The sequence below is a fragment of the Cavia porcellus genome, unplaced genomic scaffold (genome assembly GCF_034190915.1).
Source record: "Cavia porcellus strain 051 isolate PalLab524CR breed Dunkin Hartley unplaced genomic scaffold, mCavPor4.1 scaffold_17, whole genome shotgun sequence".
Lineage (NCBI taxonomy): Eukaryota > Metazoa > Chordata > Mammalia > Rodentia > Caviidae > Cavia > Cavia porcellus.
In genome coordinates this window covers 1,403,315-1,424,692 of record NW_026947500.1, presented here as the reverse complement: position 1 = coordinate 1,424,692, position 21,378 = coordinate 1,403,315, and the positions used below count along the sequence as shown (strand labels likewise).

The window sequence follows — 21,378 nt, the reverse complement described above, 5'->3', positions numbered from 1 at the left end:
TGTTTTTTGCTCTGTTGATGTGATGTATTGAAAGACATACTAAATAGAGATAAAGATGACCACAATCTCCAGAACAACAATAGAAAGAAACCACCAGATAGGACAAGCAACTAAACAAGGAGGAAAAACAGAAATCAAACAACTGGAACATAACATGGCAAAGTCAAGCCGGTACATATCAGTTATACCCATAAATGTAAATGGCCTCATTCACCTATCAAAAGAAATAGCCTGACAGAATGGATCGAGAAACAGGATCCCACAATATGCTGTATACAAGAAACACATCTGACCCAGAAGGAAACTCACAGGTTAAAAGTCAAAGGATGGAAAACAGTATCCAATGCAACAGGAAGCCAGAAAACAGCAGGGGTAACTTTTATTTGCAAACAATGTGAACTTCAAACCTAAAATGATTAAAAGAGATAAAGAAGGTCACTACATACTCGTTAGTGGAAAAATTCAAGAGGAAAAACTAACAATTATAAATATATATGCATCAATTATAGGAGTACCCAACTATATAAGAAAAATACTAATGGACATGAAAAACCAAATACACAAGAACACAATTATAACAGGGGATCTTAACACCCCATTGTCACAAGGAGATAGACGAACTAGACAAAATGTCAGCAAAGAAACAATAGAACTGAATCATACCTGGACTTAGTAGATGTTTACAGAGTGTTCCACCCAACCATATCAGAATACACATTCTTCTCAGCTGTGCATGGGACATTCTCAAAAATCGACCATATATCATCCCATAAAACATTCTTAAGTAATTGCAATGATATTGAAATTATCCCATGTGTATTATTTGACCATAGTGCACTGAAATTGGAAATTAATGGCAAAAGAAATTACAAAACCTGCATAAATACATGGAAATTAAATAATAACCTTCTGAACAACCAGTGGGCAACAGATGAAATTAAAGAAGAAATAAAGCAATACATACAATTTATGAAAGTGCAGAAACAACATACTGTAATCTGTAGGATGCAATGAAAGTGGTCTTAAGAGGTAAATATACAGCAATAAATTGTCTTATCAAGAAAACAGAATGAGCACAAATAAACAACCTAATGCTTCATCTCAAGCTTCTAGAAAAAGAAAGTTAAACCCAAAGTTCATAGAAAAGAGGAAGATGTAAAGATTATGGCAGAAATCAATGCAATTGAAACTAAAAAAAAAAAATACCAAGCATTAATGAATCAAAACGCTGGTTTTTTGAGAGAATAAACAAAATTCACAAACCTCTAGCTAACCTTATAAAGAAAAATAAAGAAAAAACCCAAATTCACATAACAAGGCCTGAAAAGGGGGAAATTACTACAGATCCCATGGAAACTGAAAGATCATGAATACCTACTTTGAAAATCTCTACTCACATAGAGTGCAAAACACAGGAAATGGGCAGATTTCTAGAAACATATGAACTACAAAAGCTCAACCAAGAAGATAAGCAATTGTGAATAATCCAAAATCACCTATTGAAATTGAAAATGTAATTAAAAACTTACCAACAAAGAAAAGCCCAGGTCCTAATGGATTCATGGTCGAATTCTACAAGAAATTTAAAGAAGATTTGATGCCAATACTCCTTAAACTCTTCAGTGAAATTGAAACAGAAGCAATCCTCCCTAAATCATTCCTGGAGGCAAGTATTACTTTCATACCAAAATCAGAGAAAGACCCAATCAAAAAGGAAAACTGTAGGCCAATCTCACTAATGAGCATTTATGCAAAGATTCTTAATAAAATTCTGGCAAATAGAAAGCAGCAAATCATCAAGATTATACATCGTGACCAAAAGGGATTTATTCCAGGAATGCAGGGATGGTTTAACATATACAAATCAATAAATGTAATTCAACACATCAGTAACTTATTATTTAAAATGATTGTAAAAATTATTCTCCAATCAAAATATATGGGGAATATTTATTAATAATTTATGGTTTCTGAGAGAACATGGTATTTTGTGCCCAAATAAGTGGGGGCCACTCAAATTTTATTTCTATAATGGAATTTCTTTTTCCACAGAGTATGCTTAGGAATTCTCATCTCCGTTACTGCTTTCTAAAAAAGGAGGTGTTGGTAGCCAAATAATAAGAAGGCACATTCTCACTGTCTTAGACTTTGTGGGATGCTAAATAAGAGTAGAAATTTATTTCTCACAATTCTAGAGAAAACAAGTCTCCAAGTAAGCACCAGCAGATTTGGTGGCCAGGGAGGGTCTGCATCCTGATTTACAAGCGGTTCCTTCTCACTGTGTCCTCACAGGACGAAAGGGGCAAAGTAGCAGTCTAGTATTTCCTTTTTAAGGGCATTCAGCCCATTCATGAGAGCACAGTCCACATTACCTGATGTTCTTTCAAAAGTCTGTCTCCTTGGAAATAGGATTTCTCCCTAAGAATTTTGGAGAAGACAGAAACATTCATAGCAAAGATTCATAAACCTCTTATAGAGACTTGTTTTGCACAGTAGTATATTCAAAGTTCTGTGATAGCCTCTCAAAAAGACAGCTGTTAAAATGTGCTCAATCAAGCCTCCAGATAACTTCTACTGATCATCTCCAGCTTTTTACTGTGCTTGTTCTCATTGTGTGTTGGAAACTCCTTCTATGACATGTGCACTAAGCAAAATACAACACACACAATTTGTAAGTTGCTTAATAAACATAAAACAATTTCTCCAATTATGAGGGTTTTTTTCCCGATAAAATTCATGCTGCAAAATGATGATATGACTAATCTAAAGCAAATTACAACATGCCTAGATATTAAAAGGTAATGATTAGCTCACACATAGTGTGTTTAGCATCATGGTTATAGGTTCTTTCAGGAATACAGGGAGGGCTAGCAAGGGATAAATTCTGGTTAGTTGTAGCTGACAGATTACCACTCAAAAATGTAATTCTTCACCCTCCATTCTTTCTTTCTCTCTTTGTTGAAGTCATACTTGAACCATTTGTTTATTGTTTTGTAGTGAAGTATCTGGTACATCACAATGAGCACATACTCACTGAAAAAAAAAGAGAAGTCTTAAGATGACAGTCACTTTGAATATTCACATGAACTCAGCACCTACTGAATAACAGTGAGTGGCATCACTCATTATTATTAATATTGCGAACAACACATGTTCTAGGATAACAAAACGGTTGAACACTTCCTTTAAAAGATAAATTGGCACTTTCCTAGAAATTTCTTTCCATTTTCATTATTTTATGAACAATACAAAAATACCATTGTCAGATATAAATCATAAATCATTTAACAAAAAGTCTTTGAAAATTACAACACTATCTGACACAGGTATTTATTAAGTCCAGGGTGAAATTAACTATAAAGAACAAAAATAAGCAGATCAAGTCATTGGCCACCAAGAGTAGAAAATAGAAACAACCGAATATGTTAAATAATTGATATATTCATAAGGTTGGCAATTCATTCTATGAGAAACTCTGGAATTCCAATGGGTGAAAAGGAATTCAAACCCAAAACTGCATGTTTATTAGCTATTGCGAAGACACCATCATAAATAAACCTAAAAAATACCATTGAGAATTTCAACTTTATCATGCCAATCTTAAAAAATGACTTTCCTGGTAAAAAGATAATGCCCAGTTTTAAAGCAGTATCATAGTTAAAAGTGTAGAATCAAAATCCAGAAAAGTCTAGATTTAAATCCCAGCATACATAAATTTCAGACTTTGAGGAAGACACTTACTTGTTTGGCATTCAACTTTTTCATATATAAAATATTACTTCAAAAGGCTTTTGATAGGATTAAATGTGACAGTGTATAGGAAGTATTAGCACAATGCTTCTCACACAATAAACATTCAATAAATGTTATTTTTAAAGTTTTATTTAATGAGAGACTAAACAAAACAGAAAATGGGTAGAAATAATACATACTTTCAAACAAAAAAATAAACAGTAAAAGAAATCACTAGTTGATGTTTACATATTCAAGATACAAAAGTGGAACATATAAAGTGGGAATTCAAACAGCGAGACTGCACAGTTCTGTTCAAATATTCAACAAAACCTTGGTAATATGGTTATCAATCCTATACACTTAAATATACATGCGGTTATCCATATCTTCATTTATGTTGAGATTAAACAAACCCAAGCAGACTAAAATCACTCTGAACAAAGAATAACAGTATTGCTGGGATGATACTCTGGGATAAACACTGGGTTCTGCAGTGTCTCTTTTTCTTCAAAGTATTTGTTCATTTCATCCTGTGTCAACAGTTCTGTTAATAGGTTTTACACATGCATGATTCTTAACATGTATTTCTATCTTTTCTATAATAAATGATATTATTAAAACACTATGAATTATATTTGGGAGGCTGGATGTTACCAAGTTAGACTGAGATCCAGCATAAATAACAGGTATGGAAAAGAACTCTTGAATTACATTTTGGGCTGAGGCCCAGGAAAACAGAATAGTTTTCTGACCTAGAGAATCTGAGAATGACAATTCCTTATCTGGGGTTATCTGACATGGCTTAACGCTTCTCTGCCTCTGGATGTTGCAATTGTGTTAGATCTGACTTTCATCCACAGTAAATTCCATCAGTGTCATCTCAGAGTCATTCTTAAGATGGCAAGGTCAGATTATCAATAGAGAACAAGAAAAAATATATATGTAATATGACCTTTAATGACATCAGTCCTCCACAGTTGAAGTGTTATTTACCAATTTTCTCATAGCAGACTTACGCTGAGAAGTTACTAACACACAAAATCAAAAGTAAAGTTGATGTAATGAGCTAATAACAGGGAAGTACACCCAGAGAAATGGCAGTATTTTATTAAGGAGACTTTCTAATTTTTTTCCATTTGATTACTGAGTATTGGAAGTTGTGATATGAAAGTTGAAGCAGTTTTCAGTCTGCATTGAACAAGTTCCCTTCATGAGTACTTTCTCCTTAGTTAGAACATGTAAGAACCAACAACATTGTTAGGCTATTAAACATAAGGCAGTGTGAGAACTTGCTTTCTTCACATGAATCTTGGGATAAAGTAAGCAAGTACTGATAAGACATCTCGTTTCAAGGGTTACAGCCTGGGGGACAGGCACCACTGAAAAGCAGTCAACATCTAACATATCAAAGATCAAAGATGAACTTTTATGAGCAGCTTGCATCTGATTTTTTGAGCTACCCACAAATGACACTTGTTGTGGTTTAGGTCTCAAATGTCAATTAAAACTCACAGGCGCACAGCTTTAGGAAGGTGGTTGGCTCACAGGGTCTATTTCATCCATGAATGCTGCTAATGAATTCAGCAACAGCCTGTGCTGTTAGGAAAAGGGCCCTGTTAGACACTGGCCCCTGGGGACTTGAGGGATGGTCATGTCTTCCTCTCTGACTTTCCGCTTTGCTCTCTCTGCTTCCTGGCTGCTAAGAACTGAGCTGCTTTCCTCCACTCTGCCCTTTGCCTTGCAGCTTCTGTCTTGGAGCCAGTTTACTATGGTCTATAACATATACTCCCTTCTCCGGGTTTTGGGGATTGTGTCTCAGCCATGAACAAAGTGACTAAGACAAGATTATATTTCTGCCATTATGTAATGATCTTGATCTTGAATGCATTGCTATTCCATCTCTCACTGAATTTGTGGTACAGGAGGAGCCAATCACAGCATTCACTGAGAGCTCCAACAGAAGAGGAGATCTGTGGCCAGTATGGTAATGTGGAACCAGTGACTGCACTCTTCTTGGCTTTGGTTTTTTGGCCTGTGAACACAATGAGTAAATACGTATGTTTCTAAAATACCTATTACTGCATATTTTATATAGCTAAATCGCGTGTATAGGTTTGGGAAAACTTTAATGGACTGTAATCTTTGAAATTGCATCAATAGGGGTTCCCAAGATGTCAATAATTAAAAATGAATTTCATATATGAGGTTGAAAGGCAGATAGCAAAAGGAAATAAATCAGATATTTAAGACTCAGCTCCTCATGCTCTTACTTGACGTTCTTAATGATAAAAAGTCTGTTAGAACTCAGAGATAAAAGTCTAAAGACTCTGAAGATAAGTCTACAACGAGAAGCCTTGGGTTTAAACTGTTGTATATTTGCAACAAGGTCATGAGAAGCATTTCACGTTGTCCAGAACTGATAACAAGCACCAAAGCTGAACGCAAAGATACATTGCTTGTCTGGTGCTGTACACACTGAAATGTGTGTGGCCAACCACGGCCAGAGCGTATTGAGAGGCTGGGGCATAGTATGCGTACATACTGGCCATCACTATTCCTGATAATCAGAAGGCTGAGGATAGTATAGAGCATTCTCTGCATTCTTAACACTTTTCAGGGCAGAACATGAGAACTGAAAAAGTTCCAGGAAATAGAATCCTGGCTGTCTTGTCAGTGTCTCTCCAGTGTCACTGGCTGCTAATAGAGCAGACTCGTTATGGGGTTGCTTGGTTAGCAAGAGATAAGGGAAATATCAAAGAGTCAGAGTTTACATTAGGGAGCTATGCTTTGCTATCTTCCTATGCCAACCCCTCTTAGGACATACATGGATTTCATATATGGCCAGGGGAGGGCCACAGAGACTTCATTTCTCCCATTACTTAAGGTCTCCATTCCATCTATGTGGAGGAACTCAAATCTGGCCTCCTCTTGGGATGCTTGCCTTTTCTACCATAAGCTGAATGCCTGCCTCAACATGAGTTACAAGTTCAAATGGCTTGAAAAGAAACTTGCCTATTTCTTTACAGCATCCCCTCAACTTAGCATCAGAACTAAACTACAGAAAGGAGAGGGGATGAGGGTTTAAGAAAAGACTGAATTGAGTGATAATTAAGCATGACTAAAAGAAACATAAATTTGACTGGTACAATAATGCTAACACTTACTGAGTGTTTCACTTGTACCAGGTAGTTTTAATTAATCTGCATAACAATCATTTGAAGTTGGTACATTTTCACTTTCCATTTTATAGACAGAATGATGTACAAATGGTTACATGCTTTTCCTGAGGACACACAATGAGCAGGTAGTACAACCAAGTGGTTCTAGTCCTCACTACTAGCACCGTATTCTTTAAACTCTTGCAGTTAAGACACCATTAAAGGTAGACACAAAAATCTGATTTAAAAGTGCTTTTTTTTTTTTTGTATTGGGGATCCAACTCATGACCTCACACTTGCCAGGAAGGTGCTTATGTCACTGAGCTAAATCTCTAGCCCCTAAGTGTATTTGGAAAAAAATGTCATTTCATATTGTTATCGCACTACTTCACCTGATCAGTAAAATGGTTAGATGTCCTTATGAAATGCATGATAAATGCCACTGAAATGAGTTAATTTCTGGGGCCATCTACCCAATATATCATGTTCAGATGCTTTGGTATTTCTAGGTAGAATAGCATATCATTAACCTTATCCTTGTATTGCACTACTTGAAAAATGATATATAAAGTAAATGTAAGCAATGACAAAGTTAATCTTTAGCTTTTAGTGAAATGGTTTTCTAAACTGAAGTTATTTAATTTTCTATTGACACACCTGTATTAGTTATGAATCAAAGCATGGTTGCTTGACTTGGGAAGAAATGGTCCAATATTTAAGTATTAAAATATGTTTAAATGATATTACCTCCAACATGTCTTATATTTAAAATTAGTTATAATAATTTCATTTCCAGCACTTTTATATAAAAGGACAGGTATTGCAGAGAAGTCTCTGAGGACTAATTTGTGAAACTTCATCCGACCCCTGGTGGCTCCCTATCTGTAAGAATCACACAAAACAAGAGTCTTCAGAAGGCAGATTCCTATCCATTCCATTGATCCCTGCAGGAAATCTCTTACTAAATGTGTCTGTGATGAGTGAAGTTTTAATTGCTTGATCTTTCCTTTAATAACTATTTCAGAGCCTCAGATTGGGGGCTGCAGTCGGTCCCGTATTCGTGATGCGTTTCCCTTTCCCATAATCTAAAAATAAACATAAATCCTACAGTTTCTCCATCTTGAGCCATTTCCCCTCTTATTAACAGAGTCACCTGTGCCTCTTTTCACCTTGCTCTTGTTTCCGATGTGTTATGAAAGGCTTGTTTTCCTCCTCGGTGACCCGCTCTAATTGGAACTCATTCTGTGTCTCGGCCTTCCTGACTGCCCACAGGCTTCTGCTGCCCTGTAATCTCGTCCTTGCTCATCTGCCCTCGTTCTATCCAGCAGGTAATTGCTTTTTGCATTTCAGAACATAAAACCAGACTATGCTTTACAGATGGTGGACTCCTCAGTATAGCTATCGCTATGCTTTGCTTTATATACATATACCTATATATATTACATTTTAAAGTAATTCTCAGAACTCTCTCACATCACATTTCCTCTGAGTGCAGGTGTCCCTCAGAGGACCCCTCAAATATAAGCTGAGTCATTTGTCTGTTTTATCCTTCTTGGAATTCTACTTCTTGGCCTCTTTTCTTTCCTCAGCATTCTGCCATTCCCCAACCACTAGTGACTGATAAGGTAACTTGGTTCTCTAATCACTCTTCTTTTTTTTTTTTTTTTTTTTTTTCTGACTTTTTCCTTTTTATCAGTAACTGGGATCAAACTCACGACTGCCTGCTTGCAAGGCAGGCTCTTATGCTGCTGAGCTAAATCCCTAGCCCCTCTAATCACTCTTCTTGCCAGGTACTGAATTACTGGTGTGTATGTATAGCCTTTTTATCTTAGTTCATTGCTATAACTTCAAACAAATATTATTGCCATTGTGATGAGCCTAAGAAAATAAACCTACAGCTATGTAGTCCAGAACATTCTTTCCCCAGTGGCTGCATTTACTAAAGTCCAGTTATTTTAGCACATAAAGTTCCTTTTACAAGAAAGAATCTCTTTCTTTTATTCTAGTTTGGCTAATCATGTTATTTTTATTTACATATTTATAAGGAGTGTTAGGCACACACAGCACTTTCAGAGCAATAAAGAAAACTAAAATCAGAATGTGGTCTTTGCCCCCAAGAGCTTACAATCTATTTTCATATTTCTAGTATTTTTCATAACTGACCTAAATAATGAATCCTTCAGGAGAAATCTTGAATACACAATAGTAATTGCAATATCTGCAGAAGCCAGACAACTCAGAACTAAATTTATTTTATTCCAGACACAGCTATCAGGGTGGTGAATATGTAAATAGGTTCCAGCCTTTTACACCTGAATGAATGGATTATAGCCTGCAGAAAACTGCTTGGTTTGAAAGATTTAATTAAGACAGGAATGCAAGAGTTTTCTTGGGACAAACAGGTTTACAGCATTTCATAGATAACATAGAAATATTACGAACATGTCATGTCACCAAAATTAGCCTTCACTAGCTGGATTTTCTTCCTGGAGAAGACCTGTGAATGTGGCTTTAAGTAAAAATCATGATAGTGCTGAAATTCTTTGCAGTAGGGAATGACAATACTCGAATCAGGCCTGAGGTTATATCCCGTCTTTCTCTCCAGAAATTTCACCGAGGTTTCTCAGAGCTATAAGCATCTTCACAATTAACTGTCAAAAAGCGTATGTGTTAAAGCTAGGAGAAATAAAAACTGTAAGCCCGCTGAAGGCAGAGAACTCCTCCAGTGTCCAGACACTGTTTTGGTCCCTGTGAGGCCCGCTGCTGAAGCCGGCCCCTTAGGTTGCCAGCCCCCTGTAATTTGCTAGCGGGAAGCTCTGCTGCCCCTAGGTGCTGCAAATACATCTGTCTTTAACACAGACTGAATTCTTTGATGGAGTCTTTGATCCCTGTACTCTCAGGGTGTTGCGCAGAGCCTGACACAAAATAGGTTTTAAAACAAATGCTAGTTGATTGAATAAATCAAGTAAGGGATAGATAGACGGAATTAATTGAACTGAATTAATCATAAATGATAATTTTAGGGGGCTGGGGGTTTAGCTCAGCGGCATAAGCACCTGCCTTGCAAGCAGGCGGTCGTGAGTTCGATCCCCGGTACCAATAAAAATGAAAAAGACAAAAAAAAAAAAAATGATAATTTTATGTACTGCACTTAATCACTGTTAACTTTCATTCTCTCAAGAAATCTGTATCTTTTCCTCTTCTCTTTTTTCCCTGAATACATAAGCATCAATTCAATGACATTAAAAGGTGGAGCACTGATTAGAAATCCTGTCTTTCTACCAAAACAGAAGTTTTAAAAGTTATTGTATCTGCATCACCTTGTATTTTACTAAACACCAAGTCACTGCCACACAACTGAATATTAAAAATAAACAGGGAATATTACTTTCAGTAGTGATTATGCATATAGCATTACTGTTTGATATGAACATGTTTTCTGTCAAATGAGAGCATCAACTTCAGAATCACGCTGGTAAAACCTAAAAGTATTTCAGAGGTGAAAAGGTATCAATTAATTCCATTTTGTATTCAGAATATGCTATTTCTGTTTGTATCAACAGTGTTTATTAATGGCATTTTTCAATGTCTCCACATCAAGTGTTGTGCAAGGTGTATGACATCAAAGAAGAAGAAAAGAAGAGAGAAGTTCCACCCTCACGCATCTAACACCCGTGGGAGTCCCGCGGCTCCCCGACTGCTGTGGTGGAGCAGCTTCCATCCTTCTCCTCCCTGCACCTTTTGTCCTGCTGGCATCTGAGGTCCCGTTCCCTAGCCCCATGCTGTCACTGTGTGTCACAACTCGAGTCCACTGCTTTTTGCCTCATACCAACTCTTGCATTAGAGGGAAAATTAGGTTACTATTCAATAAATAAGTATTGAGTAAGTGCTGAGGTAAGATGCCGAGCGCTGGAGGCATGAGGCAGGTTTTCATCAGTCTTTTCATGTCTTCTTGTCAAGCTACAAGACGTAGCAGGAGCGAGGGAATCAAGAAACAGGGGCTTGTCAGGAAGAACACAACTGACGTCAGAAACCAGAATAAACTACTACACACAATTAAATCAGGATGCTTTGTTACAAGGGAAATCATTCACGTTTTGTCTTTCTTTAAAAGAATAATTACAATAAAATCACAGATTTATGCTAAAACATAGATGGATGTTAAAAGAAAGACATGCTTCCCACTTTTCTCCCTTAGGACATACATATGCGTTTTCTTGTCCAAAGTCAACGATATTGTGAAAGCAGCAAGTCAGTTTTGCTTGCAAAATTGCAAATTGCAAATGGAAGCAAGCATAGTAATACCACAGTACTCATCTTCTAGATACCTGAATCACAGTTCAACTTAAAGCATATATACATTTTACAAACAGATATACATTTTGTGCCAACTAACTCTTCTCCTTAAGCAAAGGACACTCTCTCTTTTTGGCAATTAAGAAATTAAAAATTACAAACATGTAAGTTTGTTACATCATGTAATATTATGTATTATGTATGTAATATTATGTATTACATTATGAAATATTATGTATTTCATAAAGGCAATTCACCAAAAGTTTTGAAAAAAATAAAGCAATAACCTGTGATAAAGTGTGAGATTTTAATCCAAGACCCAGTTGTCAAAATAGGAAAATTTATCTTTTTAAAAACATAGATTATTTGCATTTTCACCAAATGACATAAGATGTGATCTATAACTCTCTGTGAATCCTGTGGGAAATTTGACTGGAATGAAATCAGTGAGTGGCTTTCTTATACTAAATTTCTAAAATTTCAAAAAAGTTCTTATCTTGGAGGCTGGTCTCAGTTTAAACAGAGAGTATGGGAACCGTGAACACAGCTTCATCTGAAACTTCCAAACTGTAAGAAAGAGGACTCAAACTGAGTGGGGACATGGCAAGTTTCCCCATAATGTCCTGGCTGGAATCTTGCCCAAGTCTCCAGGCCTTGGAATTGCTAACAACCAATGAAAACAGGAGCGCATTCAAGGAAAATAATCCTGTTTTTCATTTGTTGAATTTTGGCACCAAGTTGGGAGACAACAACGACTGAAGAAGAAAATCATTGTGAAATTATTTCATTTTACAGTATTCAGTGATGGTAAAATAGAGGATGCTGCACATCTGTAGGATTATAGCTAATGTTTTTCTCTCTAGGTCTGAGTTAACAATTTAAATATATTTTTCTAATTCTTGGGTTGCAAAACATTGGTAGAGGACAGCTCTTTGGGTCAATTAAACAAATGAGAACAGTGAGACATATCTATGCTAAACGAGAGACGTGAAGAAAACAAACATAAATAAATAATAACATTTTAAAAGTCCATGGAAAGTGAGAGAAGTTACCAGCAGCTGTGATAATCAAATAAAATGTTAATACAGTTAAAAGACTCTGAGTTTGGCCTTCAAAGCGTACAAGTGGATGTAAGAAATGGAAGGGAGGGGAGGTGGTACAGGCAGAAGTTATTGTAAGGCCTTTGTACGGTTATTAAACAGGATGAAACTTCCCCACTGTTGTCATCTCGTCAACCTCTTTTCCTAAGTCTTAAGTAGTCTTGCCCAACAGGAAGATGCTAATTTAACAACAACAAAAAAGTGAACGTTTGAAAAAAGGCAAGGCAGAGTACATTCCAGGAGCACTAGGCCTGGAGCAGCCTGTGTTACAGGGCCTTCCACAGGGACAGCAGTGTGAGTGCTGGGTTGGAGGCTCTCTTTCATCCACAAGTCCTAGTGTGTGGGGTGTCTCTGTTCTCAGAGTAGGGTGCAGAGGTGTGAGAAGTGAGCACACTTTTACAGGTGATGCAGCTGATGAGCACAGGACCCAACCACTGGTTGATCTGGCTGCAAACCTTTCTTTTTCCCTACCCCAAATGCTGTCCATGTGCGTGGGCAGGAACTTGTGTGGTGCGTGTTGTGCCTGCAGAGGAAAGAGAAGCAGAGGGCCTAGTGTGAACAAAAGGTGAGGTCAGCAGTGTGCCAGAGCATCTCAGCAGGAATGAGAGATGGGAGTACTTCCGGGTGTAACTGAAATAACTGATCATCCTTCAGGATCCTTGGAAAAGAAGGGAATAAGATGGTCAGCATTTAGCCAATGGAAGCAGTGTCCAAAATGGTGTTCATAGAAGTCACATGAGGAAGGCACAAGAAGAAGATCCCCGAGATGGTTGGAAGGTGGGAATAAACGCCATTTGATGTGCCAGTCAGTCCTTCCAAGGCTTTCCTCGCATTATCAGACTTAGACAGCCTCCTTAGGCCTCGGCCCCCTGCGCTGCCTGTGGACTTTTCAGAGCAGTGGGGCTGGAGCTTGCTCTTCCAGTTAACAGTGGGAGGGGCTGGGGATTTAGCTCAGCAGGCACAGCACCCGCCTGGCAAGCACAAGGTCTGGAGTTCAATCCTGTACCCCAAAACAAAAACAAACAAACAAAAAACCCAACAACAACAACAACAAACAATGGGAGAACACGCCTGCTCAGTGCAGCAGGCAGAAGACACATTAGTGCCTCAGGGGAACCTTGTTTCGTTCATGCAATCAGGAGCATCAAGAAATGACGCAGGGGTAGGAGAAGGAACACAGAATATATAAATACAAATTATAAAAATATAAAATATAAAGTAAGGAAGCCATTACTACAACTATCTGAAGCACTTTGTAAAAGAAAGGCGTAAATAAAATACATAAAGACACCTTAAAAATGTTTATAGTATGTATAGGAAATTAAATGATATATGCCTTAGTGATCAGGAGAGTAGCTTTTGCTTCAAAACTGCCTATTTTCATCTTAATAATTATTGTCTTTCTAATAATAATAAGAGAACACTGGACCATGTCTTGGTTGTGTTTAGTTTTCTGTCATTATCCATCATCTTCAGGCTCATCTCTGGTAACTAAATTATTTAATTCTGCTTTTGGCAAAGGCTTGATGTACATTGTATTTAAACTGAGAATTCACTGTTTAAAGAGAGACCTAAGCAAAAACATTTTACAGACTATTCCTATGGGAGCTCGGAATTAAATTGTTAAATGTTCTACTATAATGAAATTTTGTGTAATCAGCAGGGAAGTAGCTGCTGGCCATTTATCAGCTTTTCTAGCTGCATTTTTTATGCATGGAAAGAATAATTAGAAACCTCTGCTGGTGGAACGCCTTATATAATAATGGCACATTTTATCAGAATGGTGCTCTTTAAGTTAGAAATTTTAGAGCATTTTACAAGGATGGTCTATTAACAATAATAGCTACCATATTTTTGTATATTTTAATATGAACTGTATATAAAAAGAGAAGGCACTTACTGAATCAACTGGACTTACGTAGACATTGGACTCATGATCTCAATTACTTCTCAATGTGTGAAAATAGATCAACTATTAGATTTCCAAAGTGCTTTTCAATTTTACAAAGATATTCATGTATAGTCCATCTTTTAATCCTTACAAAATCTCTCTCTCAATTTTAGAGACTACACGACTGAGCAAGAAGATAAAGCTTTGTGTGCTGTTTCTTAACTGGTAACTCTCCTTTAAAACTCCCGGGTCGGGGGCGGTGCTCACACACAGCTGCACACTAAGGCTGTCCCATGGAACTTCTGGCTGATGGAAAACTTTATTTTGGTCTTGAGTCTTAGTTTCCTAATATGCAAAGTTAGACAATAGTATTAGGTAAGTAATTCATCTTAAACTATACAAAATTGTCTAAATTCCACAAAGTGGGGAGTGAAGTTGCACTTTAAACCAAATCTGTGTCTTGTGAGGGAAAGCATTAGGATTTACATTAGAAAAGTCTTCTCATTTCATAGAACGCTGGTTTTCCCTGAAAACAAATTGCAGAGGTTTCCTTCCCTCCCTTAGAGCTCCTTAGTTACTCTTCCTCCTTCTTTTCCACCTATTCTTGTTAGGTTTTCACTCATGAGAAAGAAAGAAATCTACAGAATTATATAAAATGTATCATAATCTCTGGTGGTTATATAAAAATAATTTGGTGAACTGTGTAATAAATGATAGAATGTCATAGAAAATATTTGCATTCATTCTACTAAGAAAAAGTCAACCAAGTTTGGAAGATATATAGTCTTTCAGTATTTTATGTGGGCATTGTAGGCCTAACCAAGAATTATTGAGGAATATGAATAAAGTGTGACTCAGTACTAATGAAGAGACTGAATCCAGTGAAATTACCTGCTAAACTGTAGATTTCTGTTTAGTAGAAATGCAAATCTTTTTGTCCAAAAGGAAAGATACAAGTCACAGTTGATTGTCATTTTGCACATTCTTCAGGATTTTTTTCTTTTTTTAACAATCTTATCTTTTTTAAAAAATTTTATTTAAAAGGAAAAAGAGAAAAAACAAGACAAAACAAAGCGGTGTAAGGGTACAAGTAATACAGAACTACACAAAAAAAAAAAAACAGTAAGAAATCACCAGTTAATAGATTACATATTATCATCTTAGAGATAGTTGCTCAAGTCACAGTATCAAAGCATACAAAGTGGACATTCAAACATTGAGACTGCAAACAGTTGTGTTCAATGATTCAACCAAAAACATTAATATGGTCATCTATTTAACACCCCTAAAGATACTTGCAGTTGTATCCTTTAGAGCACTTTTTTTTCTCTATTTTACAACAAAATTTACACATTTTGGGTTTTATTATTCCTTGGTTCTTATTACTTTTTTTGGAAGAGAATAAAGTCAAATATGGCAAAACACAGCTGTCAGTCAAAACCAAGGATAGACATAGCACATGATGTTAAAACAGAGTACAAAGTTATCAACAATGGTTACCATAATGCCTCTTGCTTCCTTAAAAAGAATTGTCTATCTCATTAGGTATTTTAAAGTTGAACAAAACAGTAGAGAACAAGATCAATAAAACCTAAACCTTGTAAACATTACAGGACTTCCAAAGAAGATAATAGTCAAACCAGAATGGGCATCATAGTGAATCTTATTGCCTTCAAAGTAGTTGCCTATACCCTCAAACTGGATACTATGATACAGAACGGAACAGAGTCTAATCAGTCAAAACAAGATAGTGGGAGTATTACAGGACTTCAAATCAAGTTAATGGGAAATCAAAAAAAGTTACTATTATATATCCTGCAAATTTTTTTGATTTTTTCCCTTAATGAAAAAAATCATAAAAAATAACTAATTTTTTTAATGAATAAGGGAGAGATTGAGATAAAAGAGGACATAACAACATAACAATACAGGTCAAAGCATGACAGTTTCAGCAACCTAGCGCTTCACCACCAAATAACCCGACTTAATAGTAGTTACCATAGTGTCTTTTTCCTTGAAATATTTGAATGTAACTTCATATTTCTTTATTAAATTGCTTATAAGTACTCAATGCTCCAATCATTTAACTCTTCTTAAAATTCTGTTGGAAATATTTGGGTCTAGATTCAATCTGAAATTCCATCTTACTCCAGAAAGAATGGCTACTACCAAAACATCAAACACTAACAAAAGGCTGGCAAGACTGAGGGAAAAAGGAAACACTTTTAGGTTCAGTGGGAACATAGAACCACTATAAAAATCAGTATTGATAATCCGCAAAATAAAACTTCAAATTCCATTTGACCAGCTACTCCTTTTCTAGGTATCTCTCCAAAAGACTTAATGACATCATATTATAGTGATACATGTACACCCATGTAGACAGCAGCACAAAAATCACAATAGCTAAATCTTGAAAGCAGTCTGTATTTCCATCAATAGATAGATGGATAAAGCAAACTCAGTGTTTAAACACAATGAAGTAGTACTCTGTAATAAAGAAGGATAAACGAGTCATTTATAGGAAATGGATGCATTGAGATCACAACAGTAAATGAAATAAATCAGACATACAAGTTATACATTGCACGGTTTCTCTTATAAGACAAACTCAAAATACAAATAAGTAATAGATCAAAATAAAAGATAATAGGAAGTAAGTAGATAATGTTTTTCAAATGAGAAGGTGATCAAGAGATGGAGGGAGAGGAAAAGGAGGGGAGGGAAAGAAGATAAAAAAAATTGAGATGTATTACCAATTCCCACAAGGAATTTAATCATTATGTAATGCAAACATGCTAATAAAAAATAAAAACTGAAAACCCTATCTGATTCTTCATTAATAAGTTGAATGAAATCTTTGATATGTTCATCTTATTTTTATATGATGTTCTAGAGTTTTCCACAGAAGCATGACTAATAGAATACACAGAAGCATATACAAAAGTAGATATATTATGATAATGGGTTCAGGGTATTATGGGACCTGAGCAGCCCATGACGTGGCATTTATAAATTGGCTGGAGACTCATGACAGCCAGTGGTATAAAGAAGACCAATTTCACAACCTGAAACTGGGGGGAGTGGAAAGTAGGAGATGGTTGGTGCTGGTGTAAGCCTCTTGAGTCTGAATGCCTGAAAACCAGTAGCTCTGAAATACAAAGACAAGAGGAAACGGATGTGCCAGTTCTAGAAGGGGGAGGAAGACCATCAAGGAGGGAGATGGGCGGAGGGAGGGAGATGAAAGATTGGATGGTTGATGCCTACCTACATTGCTATACTGCAGGCAACAGATCTCGTGAAATCTTCTGCTAACTCAAATGCTACTTTTTTCAAAAATATTCTTACATACACATAGACATATTATTTTCCAGTTAGGCAGGATTCATTGACCCAGTAAAGTTGAAATATAAACCATCACATATGATAATCATATTTTGAAATTGAAGAAATCATACTTTGATAATTCTATGTAATAGGGATAACCTTGTTTTCAAAGAGTGAACAAAAAGTCATGCTGTAAATAGTTTCTTATTGGGGACCTTATTCAAAGGATTTTAAGTTATGGAGTCAGAAAATTCATCCACTGATCTTTTGAAACAGACTATTTCTCCAATTGAAATGAACTTGTTTTATTGCTTGTTTCATTTTCAAGTATAAGCTCAAAACAACCAGTTATTTTTCATATTTAAGGATTACCTTGAAGAAGTCCAAATACGAGGAGTAACTTCTAAGCTAACCAGGGTGTCAGTGAAGTGATAGCAAACCTCTTCCCAGGGCAGAGTCCCCTGGGGTGTGAATTGGTTGGTAGGCCTCAGTGACAACCTGTCAGCTGCTGAAAAGAAGCTCTGCTTCATGGCCAGGTGATTTTCAGAAGAGCAGCAGAAGAAAATATCAGAAGAAGGAGGAAAGCACGAGGACTGAAAACTCAAAATAAATACAGGAGTGGCACAAGGCATTGATTGACTTAACACAAAACATCATATGCCATTTTATAGTGTCAGCAAGATAACTACATGGGAATTCAGTTTATAAACAACTGGAATCCCAGCAATAAGGACAGTGAAATCAGGGTAAAACCAGGTTAAAGCCACAGCTAGGGAACTGGCTCACAATTTTCTCGTTCTAACTTGGTTTCCATCTGCCTGTTGGCATCATTTTAATGTTGGCTTCTACGTAAAGTCTTCATTGTGGCTTTTGTACTGGAAACACAATTTCTCCATGAAAACAAGAGATGGAAACGGTTGGTGACATGTTGATTGAAAATAATGTAGCTTTTTCAGTGATAATTCATTTTGAGAATTTGCAATGATAGAGGTTATACCGTTCTCTTAAAGAAGAAAAACAACAATGTAGTGAACTATGACTGGCAATATGGTAGCTGCTTCACAGTTTGATAGTACTGTCTTATATGTAAATGACATGCCAAATGAAATCTCTGGTTATTGTTAAAGAAAACACCTTCCTTCACATTTTTCATGTAGTAGCACCAGTGCCTGTACCTACATCAGGGCAGATTCCGTATCTGACAGTTTGGCAGGGAGTAAACAGGCCTGCTATTATTTGCTTGGTGGCATGAATTGTTCATGTTATCTGAAAGCAACAAATGTCACAATTATTGAGGAAGGAGCTTGATTTATTAGATAAAAAATCTGATAAAGTACCCATGCATTACTGCCACTAGATACCAGAGGAGATGGTGTTTTAAGTACGTCTGTGCTCTTACCTTTGTTTTGTCATTAACTAGTCAGGGCTGGTCACCCTTTTTACTTCAATTTTTTCAATTCAGAGAATTAGTGCTAAATTCAATAACGAGGCAAAAAAATGAAAAATGGTGAGATAATATGGCAATATATTTTACATGTTAAAATGTAAAGAAAATGATGTAATATTTTAACACACTTTATTTTTAAAATCACTGTTTCTCAGTATTCATTGTTTTAATTAATTTATGATTTATAATATTTATCCTTAAGGTTAGAATCGCTATCCATGGAATAATTACAATAATATATAACATTTAGCAAAATTCTGAATCTCTTTAGATTCATTAAGAATCACACGTTTAGTGAAGAGTTAAAAGATTCAAGGGCAGATTTGAGAAAATGTGCAGGAAATCAAGTAAAAATACGCTCTCCATGTCTCCTTCCCCAAGGTCAAACATTCTTAAAGGAGCCGGGCAATAAGCCTAGATGGAAAATGGAGTTTCTCTTGAAAAGCGGGAGTTTTTGTAGTTTTCAACGATCAGAAACATGAAATTGTATGGGTTTGCTGAAGAAGATTTGAGTGTAGAGGATTTAACATAATATATTTCATTATTTCAAAAACGAAAATTACACATTATATCCAATTTATTGCCTAATGGCTTGGAGAACAGACATGGACAGTTAGCCCTCTGACAAGTTACTTGTTAACTATGGAAACAATCACTATAATGGAATTAATTCACTCAGGTGGGAAGCAATGGCTTGGAACTTTATAACCTACAGAAACAACCGATTTTCTTCTTCCCTGAAGACAGAGAGTCCATTAGGTCAGCAAAGCATGACTTTTACAGATGCCTCACAACAACGCTGTGATCAGATGGGATCTGCCACAGATTGATTTATGTACAGCAGAATGCTTTGCTTTAGAAACAGGGATATTTCTGAGTAATATGGAATTTGGCAAAGTGGCTCAGTTTCTGGTTCCTGGGACTGCCGTGGATTAATCCACCTTTCTACTACAGTGAATACCCTTACTTTACAGAGTTTTAAAACGAGTAACATTGCCCTGTGATGACATTTCAGGAACCAAGAAAATATATATATTAATATATTTATAGATAATAATTTGATTTTGATGGTATAACAGTACAAGAAGGAAAAAGCATTTATGAAAAAATTTAAGAAATTAATGTTGTAAATATTCTTATGAAAACAGTGATGCTTTTAAAATTCTTTTTAAAAAAATTTTTTGAGACAGTCTTTAATTCAAACTGGCCTTGAACTCGCGGTAACCCTCCTGCCTCAGCCTCCCAAATCCTGGGATGACAGGCGTGTTCCACCATGAATGGCTAGTGGTGCTTAAAAGAACCTTTTCTCAGCCTTGGTTGCAACCTTTTGAAAATAAGTAATTAATATAATAATAACAACCAGGTGTTAATTTTTTTACAGCATAACTGACAGATCCTCTTTTAGAATAGACTAATTTTTGCCTACATGTGCTTTGTACAAATAAGAAGCAAAGCCACAATTCTATAAAGGTAATCCACAATAATTAGAATTACTTATATAATTCCTTACACATCACTGCAGAGAAGCCTCAGAACAGAGAGTTCTATTAAGTAAGTACTATTCCTTTACTTATTTTATGCAGGTTAAAAATAAAACTTCCAAAAGTAGGTCCAGGTTTTCTCACAATCACTTAACTTATATATCCTTGCACCAGCCACTCAAATTTCATTCAGAAGTAAATGAACATTTATTTAGAAAAGGTTTTTTGTTTATATTAAGCTGAATTATAAAAGTCACACTACTATATGTGATATACGTAGCATTTCAGGGAAATACAATATCATATGAATTTGCTTATTTTCAGATATATTTTACTTTAGCTCAAGAGAAGAATATACCTTTCATGGCAGAAATATTTGAAAATATTACACCAGACTAGGTTATTGACCCCAATGAGGCAAAGAATTCCTATAATTATACAAGAATGTGTCACTGGATAGATGTGCCTAAAAGGAAACCTTAATTTAATGCCAATTCTTTTTTTCCCACTGTATTCATCTTTGAAGGTAGGAGAAAGGTCTTGTTTCATTGTTCTCTTTTTCTAATAACCAGAAAGGATATCAATTATTTTTGCCGGACAGGCTGTCACCGCCCCAGTGAGTAAATACATTTTCAGAAGGTTTCATCTGAAAGGAAGTAAAATATATGTCACTTTCCTAATCAGGTGTCAGGCATCTTTTATTCTAACATGTTTTCAAAGAAGAAGATAGAATTGCCATTTTATAAAAGTGATAGAAACTTTATGTGTTTTCTGAGAAAATTATTTAAACAAAGATGGTCTTCAAACATCTAGGAATCTTGACAGAGCATTTTTCCTCTCATGTAGCAGAATGAAAGGAAATGAAAGGCTTAGAGAAGCATCTAATTTTACTCAAAGGTGTGATGAAAGTGGTAGGAGGTAAATCACTAAACAGCTGTGAGTT

General features: G+C 36.0%; 1 protein-coding gene across 1 annotated transcript in view; it reads right to left on the bottom strand.

Annotated features, from left to right (window-relative positions):
* Positions 1-3,860: 3,860 nt before the first annotated feature.
* LOC100727084 (uncharacterized) overlaps positions 3,861-21,378 on the bottom strand; it is a 357,749-nt gene continuing 340,231 nt past the window's right edge. Inside the window, exon 8 of the mRNA XM_063229000.1 lies at positions 3,861-21,081. The gene's annotated coding sequence lies outside the window, so the exon portion shown is untranslated. The remainder of the gene's footprint in view (positions 21,082-21,378) is intronic.